A 22,889-nucleotide genomic window follows, 5' to 3' on the forward strand; every position below is an offset into this window, starting at 1 on the left:
TGCATCCAAGTTCAGATTGCTGTCCAGAGCGGTCACAGTGGAGCACTGTGGGATACCACCCAGAGGCCAAAAGCATCAATTTGCAGCTACGCTAACCCTAATCCGATATGGTAATACCAATTTTAGCACTACTCCTCTCGTTGGGGAGGAGTATAGAAACTGATTTAAAGAGCCCTTTATATCGATATAAAGGGCCTCGTTGTGTGGACGGGTACAGCATTAAATCGGTTTAACGCTGCTAAAATCGTTTAAACGCATAGTGTAGACCAAGCCCAAGTCCTTAAGCAGCTGCCTGTAATGCGTGGGGGAAAAGGTGCGTTGTTATGAGACTTCGGCTGGGGAGATATATGCTGGAGATCTCATGCAGCCAGTAGTAAGACATCATTAGCGTTTGCAAAAATTATGGATGATAATGTCTAATACAAAAGATATTACACCCAATATGGAATAATTCTATTTGGGACTTCATTCTGACACATAAAGATGAATGACTCACTGGATTGGAAGTTGCTGGTTGCCTAGGGATCAATGATCATTACCTGATTATATTCAATTCTGGCAAACAGAGGATAGTTCCAGCCAATTGCATATATACTTGGTGTTTCAGAGGGGTAACTTTCCAAAAACAAGGTCAATTATGCATGAAATTGGGAGGGAAAATATAGACAGAAAAATGTGAATGAAAATAAGGAGTTTGAGTTTATTAGCTGGCCAGAAAGCCACAATTCCACAAGCAAGAAAGAAGACAATTTTGGCTAAAAGCTCATCCTGGTTCAGTGGTGAAATGAGGGCAGAATCTGAAAGAAAAGAGCAAAATATAATAAATGGAAAGAAGGGAAAATAGATAATAATTGATATAAATTAGAAGTTATGAGGTATAGAAAATTAGTAAGGAAAGCTAAAGCCATCAGAGAAAAATACAAGGCTGGCAGGGCTAAGAACAAAAAGAAGGTATTTTTAAAGTATATGCACATGTGCGTGTGCATATTGGTTAGGACTTTTGCCTTTTTTGGGGGGTGTGCGTAAATCTGATTCATGATTTTTGAACTGTTGGGGGTGACAATACTATATGTGTGACTATGCTTAGCTTCAGTACCTTGAACGATAATGGAGCAAATACTCAATCAATTAGTAAGTACCTAGAAGGTAATAAGGTAATAAGTAACCATCAACATGGATTTGTCAAGATCAAATCATGTCAAACCAACCTAATATCCTTCTTTGACAGGGTAACAAGCCTTATTGGGGTGGAGGGGAAGCAGTAAGGTTTTTGATGCTGTCTTACATGACTTTCTCATGAGCAAACTAGAAAAATATAGTCTAGGTAAACCCGTTATGGTGGATGCACAAATAGGCACTGAATTCTAATTTCCCCCGGGGGTGCTCAATCCCTGCTTAGCCCCACTACAACTCCACCCCTTCCCCGAGGTCCTACTCTGCCTCTTCCCACCCCGCTTCACATCCAACCCACCTCTTTCCCACTGCTTTCTGCCCACTCCCCCAAGCACGCCTAATTCCCGCTCCTCGCTCCTCCATCCTAGGCCCTCCTGAATGCTGTGGAACAGCTGGGAGGGAGGGTGAGGAGTTGATTGACAGAGGCCACCGGTAGGTGCAAGTGGAGGAAAGGGGAGCTTGGCTGCTAGTGGGTGCTAAGGACCCACTAATTTTTTTGTATGGATGTTCCAGTCCTGACCAGTTCTATTTAGTATCTTCATAAATGATTTTGGATAATGGCATAGAGAGTACACTTAGAAAGTTTGCAGACGATACCAAGCTGGGAGGGGTTGCAAGCACTTTGGAGAACAAGCTTGGAATTCAAAATGATCTTGGCAAACTGGAGACATGGTCTGAAATAAATAGGATGAAAGTCAATAAGGACAAATGTGAAGAACTACACTTAGGAAGGAATAATCTACTGCATACACACAGAATGGGAAATGGCTACCTAGGAGGACATACTGCAGAAACGAATCTGGGAACTATAGTGGGTCACAAACTAAATATGAATTGTCAATGTAGTACTGTTGCAAAATAAAACAAAACTCCTCCAAAAAACCCTGAACATCATTTAAGGCTATATTAGCAGGAATGTTGTAAACAAGACTCCAAAAGTTATTCTTCCAATCTACTCAGCATAAATAAGGGCTCAGCTGGAGTACTGTGTCCAGTTCTGGGCACCACGCATTGGGAAAGAAGTGGACAAATTGGAGAGAGTCCAGAAGAGAGCAACAAAAATGACTAAAGGTCTAGAAAACATGAGGAAAGATTGAAAAAACTGGGTTTGTTTAGTTTGGCGAAAAGAAGAATTGGGGGCGGGGGCGCGTAACAGTCTTCAAGAATGTAAAAGATTGTTATGAAGAGGAGGGTGATAAATTGTTTTCCTTAGCCACTGAGGACAGGACAAGAAGTAATAGGTTTAAATTTCAGCAAGGGAGTTTTAGAAAAAATTTCCTAACTGTAAGAGTAGTTAAGCGCTGGAACAGGTTTCCTAAGGAGATTGTGGGATCTCTGTCACTAGAACAGGTTAGACCAACTCCCATCTCTATTCCTGGGGCCTCAGCTCCGGTGAAATTGCCTTGGCTCCCTGACCCAAACTTCCTTCCCCTTTTATGTGCCAGAGAAGCAGGGAGCTTGTAGCCAGATTCAGCAACTCATTTCCCCAGTGTCCCCAATGCTGCACTGTTCCTCAGATGGCCTGGCTTATCATCCGACACTTCTGGCTCACCCTGCTTTCCCCCCTGGGATGACAGCTGGACTCCAGCTCTCACTTTCCAATCCCTTGCTGCCTACTTCCATGGAACAGTGCAGCGAGTGCTCACTGCACTCCAATTAACTCCCCACAGTGGGGAAAGCAGACGTGCAAGAGGCAGCGGCAGGTCAGGCGACACGAAACAAAAAGCTGAGTAACCAGTAACAGCAAAATAGTGAATTCCATGAATTTGGTGGCCTCTTGTGAAATAACAACTTGCCCAGTCATACCGTCGCTGAGTCTCTGGGGCCCTGAAGAAGCTGAATAGGGCAATTCACACCCCATGGAGGTATTGTTTCAGGTTCCCTGCAGACTCAGGCAGATGATATACATCCATTTACACAACCATAAGGAATATGTTTTTAAATAAAAGGGGGTGAATTGCAAACTCCATTGCCATTGAATACATGGGCTTGCTAATAAGCTCCCCACCCATACTGTTGCTTCTCTTTTAATGGATTATTGATGATACAATATAATGCACTCAATTAGGGTGGCCACTTTATCGGGTCCATCTGCCAGAGACCCAATTTTTGCATAATGATAGTGCATGTCAATAACTTCCATTCAAAGTGCTGGTATTGGTGAACACCACCATCCCCTAAAAATTCCACTAGCTTTGAAGTCTTTAACTCATTAATCTCACTTTTAAAACAAATAGTCCAGTGTATTGCTTTATTAGATGGAATGTGCTGTAAGACATCCTCCATGCAGTGCACTGGCTCCAGTAGCTCCTAGTGTTTTAAACTATGAGAATAATTAGCCATTGGAATAATTTACCAAGGATTTTGGTGGATTCTCCATCACTGATAATTTTAAAATCAAGAGTGGATGTTTTGCCAAAAGAAAAGCAATAGGAAGCATTGTGGGGCAGGTCTCTGGCCTGTGTTTTACAGGAGGGCAGACTAGGTGATCACAATGGTCCCTTCTGGCCTTAGAATCTACAACTCTATACTGCTGCTTAAAAGAAGATTCTCAGCTGTTAAACTAGAAGCCTTACCCCATCCAGCACTGCTAGCCCCAGTCTTGCTGATGACGACTGGATTGAGCACTCATAAGCCAGACAGAAATGAGAGTATTACTTCTGCAATTGGTGCTTATCGGTATGTAGGTGCTATTAGAGTGTTTGCTTATACTTTATAAAACTGTGAATAATCTCAGCCTCAGCTACCTGAGAGAAGGCCTCTTTTCCTATGTTCCCTTGGTGCTGCTTCCCTGATCTACGGTGTTCATCGCACTTGACGGTCCTCGTGGTTTATCATCCAGGTCAAGCAGTTGTGGGATCTCTAGTTATGGAACTGGCATCTTGCTCTGGCAGCCTTCCAAAGCCTATGGTTATCAAGCTTCAGGACATAGTCCAAGGTATATTTGTTTATACAGGCCTTGAATTAAATATTATAACAGCCCAAGAGGTCATTAATTTCAGCTGATTGCCTCTGTTTGAGAGACATTTTTATCTCCATTTTCAATGTTGTTATGGTATCTGAATATGGTTTATTGGGGGCTGCATAAGTGGGCCAATATCCTCTCTCTGATAATACTTCCTGTGTTCCACTATTGATGCCTGCTTTTAATCCCTCCTGGGTTTTATAGTTTCAATAGACGCACACTGATATTTCACTTTATAAGTCAAGAAAATGTGTTACTCCCAGAACAAACTATTACAGCCAGCTGATAAGTGCCTAAAATGGTGGGCTATAATGGGTTTGCTGGCACAAATTTCACTTTAATTATTGCTGACAAGATAGATATGATATCCTGAGTAAAATGCTAGCCGTAATACTTGGCCCTATATCAGGACTTGTTTGCATGTGATTTCTTTTCTTTCCCCTTTCCCTGTGTTTCCACCACAGTTTGGAAGGACAACTGGTTGCTGCCTTGACTCCATACAGGTCTAGTGTGTGCTCAGCTGATGGTTCTGCAGCATTAGTAGAGCCTAAAGGCGCTCAGATACTACAATGATGAGCACCATGGGATTGCCTATAGATAAAATAAATAGGACTACCAGGGCTCCATCCTTCTGTCTTCTTCCGTGTTCTGTTGGTTAGACCCTCCTTCCATTCTCTATGCTCTCTCCTTTCTCCCTTCCAATACATTTTCCTTCTGTTCCACAATCTGCTCCCCCACTTTCCAAGCACGTCTCCCTCTTGCTCTCCTACTCCTAAGCGTGCCCCTCTGTACACTTATATCTTCCTTCCCTATGTTTGCAGGCTCCCAGATGTGGAGAGTGGCAAATGTTTGGATTTCACACAGAAAAACAAGCATTTGGTGATGTCATTGTCACCCTGACCAAGACTCTCACAACAAAACTTGTATTAAGGAAATGCCTGGTTAAAGAGTATGGTTTGGCTTTGTAGAGCTGGTTCTAACATATTATGTTGTGGTTTAAGAGATGCTTAACAAGTCTGTATATTCAGTCTGGACCCGTTAGCTGTGCAGCCAAAGACAGCTTTACTTTTCCAATCCTCCACCCTGCCCCTTCATTAGTTGCAGGGTGCTTGCTTTAAGAGATTGCTTATTGAGGACTCTAGCTTTCAATTCCCTTACAGTATTTGGATTTTTAAAAAAGTGTTGCTAGATAAGCATTTTGCAAAATCTTTGATGATTTTTCTTTGTGATTTTTTCCCTTGTACAGTAATAGAGCTGGTCAGAAAATAATATCATGATAAATTCTTCCCTCAGACACACTTTCCCACTGCCAGTTCTATTATTAAACATAATGTACAGAAATTAGACACTCAATCCATCTCCTAAGCGCAGGTTTGTCCCGCTGGCATGGTTTCTAGGGTTTTAACTAGACAAAACGGTCCCCATAATTTCCTCTTAGAAAACAATGTCACAGCTTACTCAGGAAGCTTTTCCTAACATTTAGCCTATTTTTCCTTAATTAACTTGCCATTCGGCAACCATAGCCAATGGGGCATTGCAATTACACTGATTTTTTTTTTTTTTGAAGACGTGAGGCCTGAGCTTGTAATGTCCTTTATGCAGACTGTGTTTTTGCTATGCTGCGTCCTGCAAACATACAGATAAAAATAATTACATGAATAAAATGCTCCCCTTTTTTTTACTTCAACTCATTACTTCTAATTACATATAACCATGAACCACCCTCTTCCTCCTCAGTATTTACATCTATTATATACTTGCAGATATCAACTGCTCTAATGGTGTTTTAGTTAAGCTGTACATCATTAACTCGCCTAATCTTTCCAAGTTGGGAGCAGCAGCAGAAATTGTGTTTGGTGTAAATTCATTGGTATTTAATCTGACACATGCAGCTGACCCTCACACAGCATTGCAGTTGAATAGCAGCTAGGTGCTTACTTTACTTAGTATCAACTTTTTCTGTTCTGAGATATTTTTAAATAGTCCAGAAGGGAGGAAATTGAACCTCGCTTTCAAAATTTTCTGGAGTGCATAGCCAGATTCCCCTTTTTAGTGGGAAAGGCTTCCCATGTGGGTGTGTCTAGCCTCTGGTCTGGTCTACACCTAAAAAATAGATTAACCTAGCTACCTCATTCAGGGGCTGTGAAAAATTTCTACCCCTGTGTGATGTAGTGAGGTCTGTACATGTAGATGCCAGTAGGCCAACAGAAGAATTCTAGCTACTACCTCTCAGATATATGGATTAACTACATTGATGGAAAAGCCCTTTCTATGGCTGTAGGAAGCATCTACATATACAGACCCTGAGCAATGTAGCTAAGTCAATTGCTCTAGCTTTTGTTTAGCAGACACACCCTCAGTTTCTTCATTATAAAAACAAGGGGCACAAACAGTAGAAATCTTTCAAAACAGTAGATGCTTTCTATACATGCCAGAATTCTCTTACAGTATCTGTGGTTCTTTGAGATCTGTTGTCCACACAGATTCCACCTGTGGTGCCTATGCCACCCATGAATGCAAAATTGGATTCTTTTGGCCAGCAGAGTGCATGGGGGCCATGCCTGTGCCCGGGATCTCCTTGTTTCCCTCTCACTTCAGGGTTTAAAGGAGGAGAGGGCCCAACTCACCCTCAGTTCCTTTGCCAATCAGATTCCCAGAGGAGTAGGACTCTGTAGTAGTGGGGAAGGAGGGAAAGGCATGGCCTTATGTGGCCAACACATTTCAAAGAACCTCAGTTATGGTAAGGGAAGTAACTATTCTTTCATCAAAGGGTTGTCCACATGGAGTCCACTCTTGGTGAATAACAAGGAGTTGTCTGCTTCCTTGGAGGTGGGTTCTATGAGTCCTACTGAAGTAATGACTGCTAGGCAGCCCTAACGAAGTGGGCATCAGTCTGGAAGCCTCTACCAAATTACCCAACTCCACGTAGCTGCCTTACAAATTTTAGAAGTACGGGCATTCTTCAAACAGGCAGCAGAAGCTTCTTGAGTACTGGTGGAATGAGGTGGATCTAACATGACTAACTTATAGCATGTTCTTAGGCAATTGGAGAACCACTTGGATAATCTCTGGGGTGATATTGCCTGACTTTTAACCATGTCAGCAGACAGTCTAGGTGTGTTCCTAAATTATTTTGTCCTTTTAAGACAGTGTGACAATGCCCTTCCCACTTGAAGCATGAAGATTTCCCTATAGTAAGTATGGAGAATACTACAAATACAAGGGTAAGGTTACCTATGAAAAATGTGGAATGTTTCTATATGTGACCATTGTAAGTAAGATGCAATTATTGGGATCACTAAAAGTTGCATGACCAGCAATGATATATTGGTGGTGGATAGGCCAGGGAAATCGTTCTATCTTAATCATTGCTTCCTGGTGCTAAACATTCAATAACTTCCCAACTTGAAACATACGAAGTATTTTCTCCTCTTCTATATATTTATTTGTGGGTTACAGTGTTGTTTGATAAATATATTTGGACACAGCCCATATTTTTCTGGATCTTCAGCAGCTCACCCTACTCACACAGCTAGGCTGGGGCTTCGACTTCAGCCCTGTACGACAGGGCTCAAGGAGGGACCGCCACCTCCATCCCCTGACTCACCTCATCAGCAAGCCACTCAGACTGTCTGGGTTGGGGGTGCACAAATAAAAATGGCAGCATCTCTGCAGAAGAGAGATCTCTCCCTGCTATCAGAATGGCCTCACAGCCATTGACTCCAAAAGAAGGCAGCAGCTAGCCAAGAAGACACACCACTGCTCTGCCCTGCTACATCAAAGAGCAAGGCCAATGGAAGACAGAAATCTGGGGCGGGGGGGCACGTGACCCAATCAGCATGGCATGATTAAATTCACCCTAGGTGTTTAAACTAGACAAAGCAATCTCTGAACCATTAGTGATTATCTCTGAGAACTCATGGAGGATGGGCAAGGTCCCAGAGTTTCAGAAAATGGGATAAAAAGGAGAACCCTGGGAATTATAGATCAGTCAAACTTCAATACCCAGAAAGATACTGGAACAAATGAATAAACATTCAGTGTGTTCAAACCTAGAGGATAATAAGTTGATGATAATAGCCAATAACAAGAACAAAGCATGCTAAACCAACTTATTTCCCTTCTTTGACAGGGTAACCAGTCTAGAGAATGGGCAGGAGGAGGGGGAGGGTGGGGAGAGGGGGAGAGAGCAGTAGACATGATATACTTGGACATTAGTAAAGCTTTTGACACAGTTCCACATGACATTCTCATACACAAACTAGGGAAATATGGTCTAGATGAAATTACTATGTAACTCTTCTTCCAGGTTGAGCTAGCAGCAACAAGGGCCAGATTCAATATCTAGGGGTTCCTTTTCAACAATACAACACAAAACAGGCTCAAGCCCCCACCTAATGACCTGAGACATTATACACTACGCCCCTGGGCCCCTCTCACAAGCACAGAGTCTGAGTGTAGCAAAAACTTTTATTAAAAGCAGGGAAGCAACTCAGCATTAATTGGGGAAAACAGACAACTAGGGTTCATAAACATAAACCACGAGCAAAAGATCCACCCCCAAGTAAGTTGGACAGTGTCCTTTTCCCCAGGTTCTTAAGTTCAGCAACCCATAAATCTCTTTAACGTGCCCGTCCCTTCTCTGCAACCCACTCACAGTTGCTGTCCTTGGCCAGTGCAACCCAAGTTCACCTCCCACTCCGGGTGGAAGAGGGGGTAAGGAGACACCTTACACGCTCCACTGCTCAGGCAGATGCTTGTCATCCTGCCAGCCAATTGCTGCACCTCTCTGCGGGGCTCTTCTCTGGCCCTCTCTGCCAGCCATCCTGCTGGCCACTCACCAAAATGTCTTCGTGTCCCACCACTTAACACAACACTCAGCAATTTCAGCTGTTAGTGGGGAACCCTGACTGCTGGTACACACTGGTCAGTCTATTGCAATAGAGACACTGTCCCAAAGTAGGTCTGATACTTAGACCTAGGTATCAGTGATTTCAGCTCTGCAACATGTAACAAAACTCTCAGTTGAGTCAAAATTAGCTCTTTTATTATACCATGAAGAAAGGAACAGTCAAATGGTGTCTAAGACCCTTAAAGAGGCCTCACACAACCAAGTACCTATCCCCCCGCCCCACCCCGCCAACGCATTAGGCTTTGGGACCTACCTAGCAAGTGCCATTTAGTTGATGGTGAGTCCCTCCATCGGGGTATGCCAGATACTATTCTGCTGCCCTTGGGTCACACAACAAGGATAACAACTCTTTATTACTCCTGCCCCAATAACTAGGAGACTGGAGATCCAACACCAGCCACAAGTGATCATTTGGGCAAACAATCCTATCATGCTGAGCACCGAGGCAGGTTGGGTGCATCCATGTAAACGAGATTAACTCCTGAAGTCCTTTTCCACAGCTCACCACTAGATGTCAGGGGAGAGCTCATTCAAACTCTGCTCACAACTACAAGGAGCATGCACTGCTGTTTGAAATACTGTTTTCAAAGAGTACTTATCAACGGTTTGCTTTTAAACTGGGAAGACATATGAAGTGGAGTCCCAAAGGCATCAATATTTTCATTAACCACTTGGCTGATAGACTGCAGAGGATGCCTATAAAATTTACAGACAACACCAATATGGGAGGCTTTGCAAGCATTTTGGAGGACAGAATTACTATTCAAAAGGCTCTTGATAAATTGGAGGATTGGCTTGAAATAAATAAAATGAAATTCAATAACAAGACATGCAAAGTACTACTCTTAGGAAGGAAAAATCCAATGCACAACTACAAAATGGGAAATAACTGAGAGGCAGCAGTATGGTTGAAAAAGATCTATGGTTATAGTGGATCACAAATGTCAACAGTATAATGCTGTTGAGAAAAAGGCAAATATAATTCTAGGCTATATTAACAGCAGTTTTGTATTTAAGACATGAGAGGTAATTGTTCTGTTCCATTTGGCACTGATAAAGCCTCAGTTAGAGTACCAAGTCCAGTTTTGGGCCCACACTTTACAAAAGATATGAGTGAGTCCAGATGAGAGCAACAAAAATGATAAGAAGTTTAAGAAAACATGACTTGTGAGGAAAGGTTGAAATAATTGGGTACATTTACTCTAGGGAAGAGAAGGCCATGGAGGGACATGCAACTGTGTTCAAATATGCATAAGCAGAGTCTGAATGAGCTCTCCCATGATGTGTAGTGATGAGCTGTGGAAGAGGACTTCAGAAGCTGATCTCATTTCCACGGACAAACCCACCCTACCTACATGCCAGCATGATGGGATTGCTTGCACAAATTATCACTTGTGGCTGGTATTGGATCCCTAGTCTCCTTGTTATTGGGGCAGGAGTATAAAGGGTTGTTATCCTTGTGTGACTCAAGGACAGTAGAACTATATTTGGCATAGCCCGATGGAGTGATCACCCTCAATGGCACTCGCTAGGCAGGGGCCATGGATTCCAAAGCCCAGTGAGTTGAGGGATGGTGGGGATAGGTAGCTGTATCTGCTGGTGGGGGCCCTCTTTAAGGGTCCAAGACATCATTTGACCCTTCCTCTCTCCACAGTATAATAAAAGAGCTAATTTAGACTCAACTGAGAGTCTTGTTACACACCGCAGAACTGAAGTCACTGATACCTAAGTCTAAGTGTTAGACCTGCTTTGGGACAGTATTTCTGATGTGAACTAGCAATGAGGCTCCCCCACTAACAGCTGAAATTACTGAGAGCTGTGTTAAGTGGTGGGACCTGAAGACAGCCCGGCAAATCTGCTGGCAGGGCAGGCAGTGGAGAGGTGTGGCAACTGACCAGCAAGGCAGCTGGTGGAAAGGACCACAGCAAAGCCCCACAGAGAGGCGTGGCAATTGGCCAGCAGGCGGCTGGCAGAGAGGCGCACCAATCGGCTGGGAAGGTAGCCCATGGAGAGGACTAAAGCGGAGCCCCACAGAGTGGTGTGGCGATCAGTCAGCAGTGCGGCTGGCAAAGAGGATCAGAGGGATCCTGGTGGAGAGGTGTGGTGGTCAGCCAGCAGGGCAGCTGGCAGAAAGGATTAGTGAGTGAGTTCCCGGGCAGCGTTGCGAGTAAGGTGTCTTCTTACCCTGCCTCCATCTAGGGTGGGAGGTGAACTCTGCAGCTGCACCCTGGGTCTGCACTGACCAAGGACAATAACTGTAAGTGGGGTGTAGAGGAGGGTCAGGCACATTAAAGGGACTTTTTGGGTTGCTGGATTTAAGAACCTGAGGGAAAAGGACGCTGCCCAACTTATTAGGGGGTGTGTATTTTGCTCATAGTTTACGTTTATGAACCCTGTTTGTGGTGTTTTCCCAAATTAGAGCCAAGTTACTTCCCTCCTTTTATTAAAAGGTTTTTTTTTGCTACACTCAGACTCTGTGCTTGCGAGAGGGGAAGTATTGCCTCTTAGAGGCACCCAGGAGGTGGTGTGTAATTGTCCCAGGTCACTGGGTGGGAGCTCAAGCTGATTTTGTGTTGTATTGTTGAAGAGGAACCCCTAGATACTGCACCCAGCCCTTGTTGCTGCCAACTCTGCCTGGCAGAAGGGTTACATATGTAAAAGGTTGTTATAAAGAGGATGGTGAGCAAGTGTTTTTCTTGACCACTGAAGTTAGGATAAGTAGTAATTGGCTTAGTTTGAATCTAGGGAAATTTAGATCGGACATTAGGAAAATGTTTCTAACAATAATGATAGTTAAGCACTGGAACAAGTTACCTAGGAATGTAGTGGAATCTCAACAGGTTTTTAAGAATATGTCAGGGATGGCCTAGGCATACTTAATGCTGCCTTAGCACGAGGGTGGGGTGGAAGGAGAGAGGGATGGATTAGTTGACCACTTGAAGGCTCTTCTGTAATTCTATGACCATCAGGACAAACTGCACAAGGTTCTTTGCTATGCACTAGCTGAGCATCAGCCAGCACAGTGCTGTTAGCACCATGGACTGAAATGACCTGGAGCAGAGCACTTGCTTTGCCTGAGCAGCAGTAGCATAGCAGTGTCGATGAGCTACGGGTGCCTGAGCCAGTCAAAGAAGCATTGTGTTTTCTACAGCTTTCACAAGATGTAATGGGGGCTGGAGAATCTACTGATTTCCATTTGTAGCAGAAAGAACCTTTTCAAGATGAATATTTTCCTCTAACACGCACAAAGAGCCACCAGTATTTTGGCGGGGGGCCGGGAGGAGATTAGAGGAGGGAAAAGTGAACATGAAGCTACTAACAGGAAGGGGAGAAAAAAGCTTTTTTTCCATTTCAGTAAAATAGATGAAAAGGAAAAGGAAGGAAAACCACACACACACACACACACACACACACGCTCGCCAAGCAAAGAAAGAATTGACTTTTCAAAAAGTCAGTAATTTTGTGTCTCAGAATCTATGAGAAATAAAGGGGGAAAAAAGCCATTGTGTTCTGGTGCCTAGAAAGGGGTGATTGGCTGACCGAAGAAGGAAGTACTTGCATTAGTCAGATTTGCTGCAAGGTCTGGCTGGGCGATAATGCATTCAGCAGTTAGATGGCAGGCAGAAGAATGGATCACTTGAGCCAAGGAATAGTAAATTGGGCCTCATTGTTTTGTTTGCTTTATTTTGAGTTTTAAAATGGACTCATCTAGGTATTGGATGCCTCACAGCCACTGCAGACGTGACTGGTACTTGACTTTTTGCTAAGACATTAGACATTCTTTCGGAAAGTAGCAAGTGTGTCTAAATCCACAATGATACAAACACTCATATTACTGCAATAAATTTTCCTGATAGCCATTTGAGTGCAAATTTAACAGAAAGAAACCCTGTTTAAGTAGGAACTAGGGAAAAATCTGGAACCACCCAATGGTAAATAAAAGCGAATAAATAGAGTTAGTTCTTATTCCATAAAGTTCATGACAGAAGGCTTTTTTTCTACCACCATTATTTAACTCCAGAGGCCTCTTTAGTTAATTTTGCCAGTTATAAATGCATTGATATAGTCAAGACAGTGAAACATACTTAATCCATTTCAATACTATAAACAGGCTCTGCCTGTTATGTTTGTGTTTGTTTTCTTTCCTTTTATCCTCAAGAACAAAAACTCTTTAAATTAAATGATAAGTTTTTGCAGAACAAAACTTGCGTCATATGTTTAGAATGTGGAGCAAACACATCTCCTCTTGGCAAGGCTCTTGCAGCTTCGAATGTTTGCCCTGGTGTGTATGTCCTCCAGAAGATAGATGACTGTTAGAAGATTTACAATATGCTACATTTAATCAGTCAACCAGTTTATTTTTTATTTAAAATTGTGAGGCAAGGCAAAAGTTTATAAAGTTTCAAAGACTGTGCTAGATATTTAGACTGGGCTTCCTTGAGAAAGAGATACATTGCTCAGGGCTAACATTGCTTCCCTGTATGGCTCCTCATTGCCTTACTGCAAACACAGGCTGTGGCACTGATTTTAAATCCAAATGTAACACTTATCTCTCTGTGGTTCTGGGCAATGGGAAATCCAGCAGCTGAACAGTATGTTTTGGATATGATTCCATAACCTAATACCCCTTCTCAGCTCTTTCTGTAGCATTTCATAATAAGGTGCCCACATAGAAGAACTGCATATCAAGAGTGATTTTAATTGTTTCCCTTTGGATGTTGGTAACTTTTGACAACACAGTGAATGTATGCCCATGCATTCTAGAGTACATGATTCAGTCATTCTAGATTGACAACACTTTGTTAGGGAAGGACAAGGGAACTTTCTATGACTTCCCAAATGTGCTGCAACATTTTCATTGCCTGAATATGATGGGAGGAGGGGTGGAACCAGAGGGTATTATTCTCCTCTATAACCCAGCATTCCCAAAGCCCAGGCTGCGATTCTGCATGTATATTCATGCATTAGTTGCCTTATGTTACTGCATGAGGGTGAGCAGGGAGGAGAGGAAATTACTGCTGATGGAAGTGACTTTACGAAAGTAATTTGGTGTGATACATCATGTCAGTATAAATCACTTATAAAAACCCTTTATTGTCATGGTTACTCCCTTGTCATGCCTATTATTCCTTACACTAGGACAGGTTCTCAGTCAATGAGATCACAAGAGTCCTATCACATTATTCCATGGAAAATGAGCCTGGGAGGTTGTGAAGAGGTGTTGATGATAAGCATGGTATAATATAGACCAAAGGGAGTGGGGAGCTCTCAGGTTCCGGTTAACTCGAGTGGAAGTTCAGACTGAGGCGAAATGATAGCTTTCCTTAAAAGGCTGAGGCTTTACACACACTATTTTTCACTCCACGTGGCAGCTCCTCCTCCTTAACTGGGATTTTAAACCCTAATGCTTCATTTCATATCATACAAACCCAGGTCCCTATCCTTCAGCCTTTACACCAAGTCATCCTTATTCATATATGCATGAGAACCACAGGATGAATAAGGATGTTGTGCATGAGTAAGAGTTGCAGGATCTAGTTCCAAGTTTCTTTCTGCCTTCTGTGGATCATGGGCATTCATCCCAATTTAGAAACCCAGCTCTGACTTTTAAAAATGAACTTTTCCTATCCAACTTTGTAGCCCCTGCCTTTCATCTCACACACATGCAGAATAAATCCAAGTGCTCAGTTTTTCCGTTTTCAGAGTTACTTTTCACACAGATTCTGTCCAACCCATTCAGTGCAGTGCAGAACAATGGACACTACAGTACTGAAGCTGACCTCAGTACCACAGATGTGCAGCCTCCATGGGAGAACCAGGAAGAAGCTAGATATATTTTCCTTCATTTTTTTTTTTCTAACTCAGGCATCATTTGTGGAGCTGTATTAGTGCAGGCTGATCAGATCTCTCACATTAAGCAGGGTCAGACCAGGTCAGGATGTAGAGAGACCTATTGAAAAATCAAGGATGTTGCAAGGAGTGGCGCTGATGATTCCATATGTGGTGCTATTCCTTTTTTATTGCTATGAAACCAAAGTAGAGGATACTGTGCAGCTGGAGGCATCATTTCTCAAACAAAATATAAAACTGTGTCCCTGTTGATTTGTCGTTATTTTATTATGCTTTCATTTTAAAAAAAGTATTCCAGTCTCAAAAACCTTCTGATGTTAAAGAGTTTGAATCTCTTTTACTTAATTTCCACTTAAGCTCTAAATAAATTGCACATAGTATTTTGTGCATGTGGTTGAAATAGCCACATGAACTCATTTGTTTTAAATTGAATCAATTTGAACTTAGAAACTCTTTATATGAAATGCGACAGCTCAGCTTTGCACGCAAAAAGCACAATCCACGTGGCATGAAAATTAGGAACTAATTGGTTTGAAAGATGCTCAAGACATGAATAATACTTTTAAAACAACAATGTAAACTATACATAAATCTGAGATGACTTGGTAGTACAATTTAATCCAGTAGCAAGGGTTCAAAAAAACGTAAAAGGACTGTTCCTAAATTGCAAACAGATATCCTTTCTTTGTGGCTCATTGGGCTTGAGCTCACATTGTTCTTAAGATAAATGTGCATGTTTTGCTACAAATTAAGAGAGATAAACTATGTCCAATGGATCCTTTTTTGTACATAAGAAAAAGAAAATGCTGAGATCTACAGATAGCTCAGACAAAAGGCACCTCAGAATCAACATCTTTTACTAAAACAATTGTTAAATGACTTGCATGAGAACTGAGTCCTATGAACACAATGTTTATATCAGGTAAGTCTACATCTTACATAGCAATACATATAAATATATAGTGCCTTTTATCCTGAAAGGCTTTACAAACACTAAAATACAAGCTACCTACAGGGATCACTTCACCCACCTCTGAAATGCAGCTGCGATCAGGTGCAGCAGCTTTGTAACAGTGCACAACACAATAGCTTATAGCAGGAAATGAAAAGTACATTGTAACCAATTGCATTTGTTTGGGACCCTGAGTTTAACAGCCTCACACCATGGGCTTTTATTGGAAAGGGATAAGAACCTTAGTTTTACGAAGAGGAATAATCTCATAGTTAAGGCATTAGAGAGTAAGCCTGGGTTCTAATACCAGCTTTGCCAAGACTCTGTGTGATCTTCACACAAGTCAACATCCCTGGATGCCTCAGGCTCGCTGCCTGAAACATAGGGTAATAATACCTCCTTGCTTCACAGGGGCATTGTGAGGCCTAATTCATATAGTCTGGGAAGTTTGAGATACTCAGAGGGAACATGCCATAGAAATATAATCTACCGTATTATTGTTGTTATACCCCTAGTAGCAGGGTGCTTCAAAAACACCATACTAAGGCATTGATTCTGTACTGACTCACAGGGACAATGCTACATACAGAACAGCTACTACGACATCTGACTGCACCTAGATTTTCCTTAGAGATTTAGCAGCCAGGTACTTCTCAGATACAGTCAACGTTATTAGAAGATCTGATGGCAATCTGTCTTGGTGAGCTGGCAGCTATCCATATAAGGCCCATTGGTTAGGATATTGCAGCCCAGGTCACCTCCAGAACAAGGCTCTGGTGCTTGAGAAGAATCTAATTCAGCACTGAATTATACAAACTCCTTAAGCCATCAACTGATTGGATTTGTTCTTTGACTATCAATGCTCCAAATCTTCTACCTTCCAGTTTCATCAGTGTAGGTCACTGGAGACTGTGTCTTGTGTGGATGCTGTAGAAGGACAGTTCACAGATGGTTGTGGAATACAGATAGTGGCAATGTTCTACTAACCCATCATTGTTCTAGTCTAGTGGCTGAGAAAACTTTTGCCTCAGATGGATCTGGGAACCTACTAGACCCATAAGTCTCTGAAGGAGGAGCAGTGCAGTCCGTCTACCACCTTACAAAGGAGTGCTGACTTTGACATTTTGAAAGAGCTAATAGTTGACTTAGAACAGGTGTTTTGCTACAGGTCCCACACCCATGCTGAAAATGAGGACCAGTCTGTTTCCTATCTGGAAGAAACCCTTAATTGTTATGATAATGAGAGTTCCTAAGCCAGTTGTGGCTTAAAAAAAAATCTGTGTGGACACTGGATTTCTGGAAGAAAATTAATCATAGACACCAATATCTGCCTTAATAGCAATTCTGCTAACTGAATTCAGACTAACTTCCTCCCAAGGTTGAAAAGTAATTGTGATATTTTAATTATTTCCATACATGACAAGAGTTTCAAAAGTGCCTTTTTGAGTATGTGCATTGGCATCATGTAAAGCTATAGTGCTTCTCCTTTGATGATATTCTCCCCTCTGGATTTTGTACATGCATCAATTATCAGTGATGAAAGAGCATGGGTGTAGTCTATAGATACCTAACAACCATAAATACTTAAATGAGGGAATGTAGGGTAAAAGTGTGGGTCTTTTCCAGAAATAAGAATGACTCTTTGATTCATATATGAATGTTACAACTTTATAGCTATTGAATAATAATGTTCCAAAAAAGAGTCATACACAAAAAAGCTACATTGTAAAGAATATTATTGAAAAGATCTTCTTTTTCCCATCCATCTTTTGTAATACATTTGTGCAGACCATGTTAGTATCACTTTTACTCATGGGCCCGCTGTGTAAGAGAAACATATCATAAGAGCCTATTTATGATGCTAGTATGTGTTTAGAGCATGTGACTGTGATATTTAAAATATGGACGTGTGACTAAAAGTACAAAGTCTTTTCAGAACAACCAACCCAGAAGGAAAAAATTATGCCACTCACCTTACCAGGTGGAGGCCTACATCTCATTACAGCATGCTTATCTGCACTCCCACTTAACTCTACAGCTGTCTAGCCAGAGCCCAGAATGATACATCTGGAAAAGTTGTGTGGGCTGAGGGAGTTTACATTCATTTTGCAATGTTCACAAGAAAACTAACTGTAGAAAGGTCAGCACATTTTACTTCCATCTACTTGCATTAAATAAAAGCATACTGTATGTTATTTTAACTTTCTGAAACTTGTTTCTCATTAGAAGGCATGAAAAACCCATGTCTTGAAGCATCTGGTGTTTGCTCGGGCATACCCTGTGTACTAGCAGAAGCTTCAGCAGGCTTGTAGGGGTAAGTATTAGGTAAAAAAATGTCCAGCAAGCAACAAAGCAGGTTTGAGAAGGAGGAACATTAGAGCAAAGAATGCTTTCTGAACAAGTTTGTAAAGCTGTGATCCAAGAATTGGCATCTCTGCTAGTTATGAAGTACAAAAATCCTCACATTGAACTACATCAGTATCAAACACAGCAGTTATAAATCCATTATTTTAAAATGTTGGTTAAAGACAAAATTAAAACTTGTGTTTGCGTTGCCTTACAAACAATTGCTGCAAGGCAAATTCTTCCTCGTTAAAATACACATAAGAAAAAAATCACTGCAGTATATTGAATCATTGTTATGATTCAGAAATTTGTGGATTTATCATCACTGTTCAATTAATGCCACATGGAGTACACAGCCGCATTTTCTGTTTTTTTAAACTGTAGAAATAAAATTGGATGGGGAAATCTGATAACTGATGGTAGGCTCCAAATCTTAATACCTTAGATTTATAACTGAGAACTGAGTAGATTTGTGTATATCAATGGGTCCACCAGGTTTTCTAGAACAGGATATTTTATCTGCCGAGTGGTTTTTGTTCGTTGCTTGGAAGAGGAAAGCTAGCTTTCCTGCCTTTTTACACTGCCAATTGTTTTACTCAGATTTGAATGAGCTAGTACAAATAAGGAATTCTTTTCTCAACAGCTATGGAAGAAGATACTCCAGTCAAAAACTGGTTTATCACTTCAGCAAATCCTGCCTGTAAATGTCTGGCCAGTGACTTCTACTATTTCACTGGTGTAACTTTAATTTTGGCACCAAATATCTATTTGTGGAATACTATTGCTGCATAATGGAAAAGGAGGATGGTTGGCATGGATGAGCAGTCAGAGCCACAGTCACGTCCTCTTCAGTAGTTAGGCATCAACTCAGCTATTTTAGGTCCTTTGGATGAGATGTGAAATTGAAATCTGAACAACTTGTGGTCATTAATGACTTCAATCAAATTTGAACATAGTAGAGATGGTAATCTGAAATCCTGGCTATGCCCTAATTTAGGCAAATCTATTCTGCCTACCTAAAAATCACTTGTTATATCTGAAGTTATTCTTCACTTCCCCCCTAAATCTTTGTAGTGTATGGCACTGATTGGCAGCTGCATCCCATTGCTTATAATGGACTTTGGGATCTCCTGCTAGAGTAAAAGTGCTGTTATAAAAAGGAACATTATTCAGTTCATCTGAGTTTTTTTAAAAATATATATTAAAAATGTAAGGTAGCTTTATTTTCAACTAACACAAAAATTTTAAACAAGCAGTTTTGAGCAGCTTAGTTTGTTTCAAAGAATATAGCTTACACGTACATCTTTTATCAGAGGAGTAGCCGTGTTAGTCTGGATCTGTAAAAGCAGCAAAGAATCCTGTGGCACCTTGTAGACTAACAACTGCTAGAACAGGGCCTCATCCTCCCTGATTGAACTAACCTCGTTATCTCTAGCTTGCTTCTTGCTTATATATATACACACCTGTCCCTGGAAATTTCCACTACATGCATCCGACGAAGTGGGTATTCACCCACGAAAGCTCATGCTCCAAAACGTCTGTTAGTCAATAAGGTGCCACAGGATTCTTTGCTGCATGTACATCTTTTGATATTCCAGGATAATATACAGTAAATGAGAAAAAGTAGTTAGTCACCTCCACCCCAATAACTAAGAAGGACTAAAAGATCACATACACCTTCTCATTGATTGAACAGGTAATAATTCCACTCATACGAACATGAAAAAATAAATTTTGATTGAAATCTGTATAAGATTTTCTTTTCACAATCTTTTTAAAAGAGAATGAAAATCAGGTCACCTTGGCATTGAATGAGGTTAGTTTTAATAGGGTACTGCATAATGTGCTAAGTTATTTAAAAGGCTCATCTTTGCAATGTTCTGATGAGGAGTGTAGGACTGTTCAAAACATCAAAATGAAGTATGAATTTCTCCAAGCTTTGTTTCATCTGAACGTTACAAAGTACAGAGCAACATTGAATTTTCATTATATTAACGCCCGAGAATATTGAGATCCAGATGTCTGCCTGTTTGTTTAGCATATGCATTTTGGGGAAAGCTTGTTGAGCTACATAGTTCATAGCAATAATTCAGAAATGTAATTTAACAATAGTATTCATTTTTCAGTTTGGTTGGGTGAAATTTAGTTCCAAATCTAAGAAGAATTAGTTGTTCCATATATTAATACAGTGTCACATGTTTTCCAAACTGGATTGGTTGTAAATATGAGAAGTTCTAATTTCATACTAGCTACTTCCAATTTTTTTTTTTTTTTTTTTTTTTTTTTGAGAGAGAGAAAAAGTAGGCTCATAGGTCACTAACAACCTGTCTCTGCAGGAGACGTAGTGCCCATGTGTGCGCAAAATGAACAGTATATAAGGTTTTAGATTACAGATTATTGTCTAGAGGTGGGAGCCCCCAAGCCACTGGGAATGCTGTGTGCACATTCTGGTACATTTCAGCATTTATACAGAACTTTACAAAGGTTAACAAATTAATCACCCATTAGAGCCATATAATCTATGTAAGCAGCAGTAAATCCATTTTATACATAGAAAAGCTAGGGCCAGCTAGGAAGTAAGGGTTAGAGTTGGGATGAGAATTCAGGAGTCCCTTGTTCAGTTCTGTACTTTCTCCATTAAATCATGCTGTCTCTCACACTACTGGACAGACCCTTCTTTTGACCAGATGCCACATTGCTTAGCTTCAGGCTGCTAGCAAAGAGTAAGTTTGTGGCAGTCTTCGCTTAGAGGATGCCCTTGGAAGTTTTGGGTGTCTGGGGTTGCATTGTATATAACCCATGATCTTTGGGAAACACTAGTGAGACACTCATCTCTAGCAATTATTTTACATCTAATGACCTTTTCAAGGTTTTCTATAGGCTAGAAGCATATCCCCCCCGGATGAAAGCTGAGATTAACCATATTTCCAGTCCCCACCCCTCTGCCTCCCCAGTTAGGTGTTGTGGGGAACAGGGTTGCCAGCACTAACTTCACATGCTCCAAAGGCTGTTTCTATTCACATTTAATATAGAATTCAAATATATCGTCAATATCCCACTGCATTTCAGAATGTAAGACAATTTGAACCACTTGTGTTCAGAATGTTGCAGAAGATTTTGCATCACTCTTCCCACCACAGTCTCTAGTATTACACATTATTACACCAAATAGGACCCAATACCCAGGGAGGACTAGAATACAGACCACTCTCTCTAGCTGTGTTGGCTCTGCAGTACTAACTGGGGTATAAAGTAGTTGAAGAGGCTGTTTTAAATCACTGAAATGAGCATACATAACTGAACACACAGGGAACAGTTCTACTGACGAAGACGCTATTTTATAGAGCTACTTTCTGACCCGAACAGTGAAAGTTATGGATCTGTTATATGAGCAAGAACCTCACTCCTAAATAATGGTGAGTTTTTCCAACTATTTCCTTTGATCCATGAGCACTGCATTGAGCTTATTCAGGATGACATTCAGCCAAATGTCTTTCATTCAAACATAACTGCCTGATACTTGGGAGACATTTTGTAAAGGGTCACCCACAGAGGGGACACAGAGCAGAGAGTCTCAGACCATACTTCTTTACAATATGCTCTAGCTGCCTCCTTTCCATGCTGAACTGGAATGTGATGATTCCTTGATTTAAAATCAATTTGTACATGACTCCACTCTCATTCAAAGGGCTTGAATTTGTGTATTCTTGATCGCCTCCAAAATATGAGTACCAGATAATACATTCAAATGTATTAGCCACCTGCCTAATTAAAAAGTAGGTCAATATGTCAGGTTTGAAGACATGCGGCCATTGGAAAATGTCCCCTTTCCATATTATCTTAATGCCAGAGGATATGGGGTTTGTTGTTTCCTTGGACTGTGATGTACACGTAATTCAGAATGGTGGCCTGTGTTTCACAAGCATCTTACCTTGTTGTGCTGAAGTCATCTATCCACAGCAGGTGTCCTGTGTTCCCTTTGCTGATCGAGCTTTATCCACTTAGTGCTTTTTCTATGCAAAGGGCAAGGAGCTTGCTACTAATGTCTCAAGCAAATCCTCCCCAGATCCTCCCTCTATGCAAAGGGCAAGGAGCTTGCTACTAATGTCTCAAGCAGATCCTCCCCAGATCTTCCCTCTATGCAAAGGGCAAGGAGCTTGCTACTAATGTCTCAAGCAGATCCTGATAAACAGCTTGCTCATCAGACTATTTTGGGGTATAGTTGTTGATGCCCTCTCCTCCTGTTCTGACCCAGCTGAGCCTCTTTCTTCAGCCATTCCCTTTCAGTAGAATCTGTGGTGGTGGTGGTGGTGGAGGATCTCTCCAAGGCCTGCATTTCTGCACTGAGGACCTCAGTTCAGCAAGTCTAACAGAAGCTCCTTGTGCTCTTAACTCCCATAGCCTCATTCTTGGGTCAGTAGCAGCTCATTTTGATTGAAAGGTGGATTTCAATGTTTCTTGGAGTCCCCACCACCACCTGTCCCCTCCTTCCACGTCCAGGATGCCATTTTAGGCAGGAGTGTTACTTACTCCTGTGGTAATCTAGCCGTCCAGTCCCAGACCTGGACTTTAGTGTCCACCAGTCTGGTCCTGTCCCAAACCTGGACTTTTGCGTCCAAAGTTTGGGGGCTTACCTGAAACTCCCCCAAGCTCACTACCAGCTTGGATATTCTCGCTGCCACCAGATCAGG

At 41.6% G+C, this 22,889-nt stretch overlaps 1 long non-coding RNA gene across 1 annotated transcript in view; it reads left to right on the plus strand.

The window, feature by feature from the left end:
• The first annotated feature begins 3,551 nt into the window (after positions 1-3,551).
• LOC142046971 (uncharacterized) overlaps positions 3,552-22,889 on the plus strand; it is a 67,408-nt gene continuing 48,070 nt past the window's right edge. The window contains exon 1 of the long non-coding RNA XR_012656082.1: positions 3,552-4,111. This is a non-coding gene — a long non-coding RNA (uncharacterized LOC142046971). The remainder of the gene's footprint in view (positions 4,112-22,889) is intronic.

This window comes from Chelonoidis abingdonii, chromosome 6 (assembly GCF_003597395.2).
Source record: "Chelonoidis abingdonii isolate Lonesome George chromosome 6, CheloAbing_2.0, whole genome shotgun sequence".
NCBI classification, from domain to species: Eukaryota; Metazoa; Chordata; order Testudines; family Testudinidae; genus Chelonoidis; species Chelonoidis abingdonii.